The sequence below is a fragment of the Liolophura sinensis genome, chromosome 7, assembly GCF_032854445.1.
Source record: "Liolophura sinensis isolate JHLJ2023 chromosome 7, CUHK_Ljap_v2, whole genome shotgun sequence".
Taxonomy (NCBI): domain Eukaryota; kingdom Metazoa; phylum Mollusca; class Polyplacophora; order Chitonida; family Chitonidae; genus Liolophura; species Liolophura sinensis.
In genome coordinates, this window is record NC_088301.1 from 10,426,829 (window position 1) to 10,428,792 (window position 1,964).

Here is a 1,964-nt window from a genome sequence, read left to right on the forward strand (position 1 = left end):
AGAGTACACCCGGTTACCTGACCCCCCAATCTAGTGACATGGGGCCCAGCACGCTGACACTTATGGCTGGGAGTTACGGAGGGACACCTGGACAACACTTTGGACAGGGTAAGGACGTTTGGTCGTCGATTGGCGTCACAAGTGTGGGTGGTGGTGGAATTAGCATGGGCCGCTTCTAGCAACACCATGTGGGCATCGGCTCTACAATCTCGTCTAGGTATGCATTCCACTCTCTCTCACTCTTTTCTCTTTTTTAGCACTTTTCTCTGGTGGTTTTTTTCTTAGCTTCTCACCCTCTATGCCTATCTTGGTTACTGTGAAGTGCTCACATCTTTCCCCTCCTCACCTCTTTTCTCTCCTGTTTCACATCTTTTCCCACGGAACATTGTTCTTCCGCAAAACGAGCAGTGTAGAATAGCCTGTGACAGCAAGAAGTTTTACGGAATCCTGCCAATCCCGGACAGCGTGCTTCACAAACCCCGTAGCTGACTTCTCCTAGATTTGCATGTTGCTCTGCTCAGTTAATGCAGCTAACGCTTCATCTCCAAATGTTTATACCAACTGCTGCATGTAACCTCCAAAGTGTGGTTATTTGCCCCTGGTGGGGTGATCTCCCCCTGTTGAGGATTGTGAGGAGAGTGGTGTTGTAGTGGACTGTGTGGTCTGTCTGTGTGTGTCTGTTCTCACACATGTAGATTGCATGTGGGTTACAGGTACATGTAAACCATTTACAATCTAATATGACATATAATCTGCTATCTGTAATACTGCTATGTTTGTTAAATATTAGGTTTCAGGATATATTTTATTCTCTCAGTTCCATCTGCAATCTAATCATATATATGTATTTATTTATTTTACAGACTGCTGTGCATAATAAATTAGTATAATCTTCTATTCAGCATTCCATTAAAATTCTGTTTTTTAGCTGAAAAATGAAACCTTAATTTTATTATTGATTTAATCATGAGTGTAAGGAGAATAAAATTTATTCTTATTCAATGGCTTTTTTAAAAAAAAATTATATGGTTGTTGAAAGATAGACATATTTGTTTTCTGTATGAAAGTTTACATCCTTTAGTAGTGTAGCATTTGCAAATTTGTCGAAGTGTGAATTCTATGCTAAAACTTTCTCATTTCCTGTGTTTACAGGTTGGTTGATGATCAGCTAACACCAACGTATGCCTAAACACACACTCACTCTCACAACAACCACACCTGAACTGACCAATAAGTGACCAGAGCAGTGTGGACCAATCAGCAGCAGTGAGCCATATCACAGCCAATCATCTGTCATCAGTTTTCATATCTAAGGCAGCAACATCCCATCGAACTAGATCCAGGCCATGGTGAAGTACATAACTGGGACAGTAACAACCACTGTACTGATCATGTGACAGGCCTTTCAAGGCAGGTCTACCTCATTACTGGGCATTGGATATTAAGAAAGAGCGCATATTATCATAGTCTATTGCCCCATCAGTATTTATAACATCATGCTTTATTTATTGCCATCCCTGTATTTCTGCCTGAGCAAGGTGAAACTGAAACGTTGCACAAGTGAACAGTTGCAAATCTGTTGTGCAGAGAAAGTAGACAGCAGACGTGGATGTAACAAATGCTAGATTGAGCGCAGAGAAAGTAGACAGCAGACGTGGATGTAACAAATGCTAGATTGAGCGCAGAGAAAGTAGACAGCAGACGTGGATGTAACAAATGCTAGATTGAGCGCAGAGAAAGTAGACAGCAGACGTGGATGTAACAAATGCTAGATTGAGCATGTCGTGGATGTGGACAGATTTGCCACGTATAACAGAGTTTTTGTTTGGAGTTTTTTTGACATTTGACCGTTGGAACACAGGACATAATGCATGACCTTGTGTCCACCATGTCAACAAAATGGCCTGGGTGGATTAAGTACAAGTAATGTATACAAGCAAATCCTAAGGAATTCTGCTGTACTC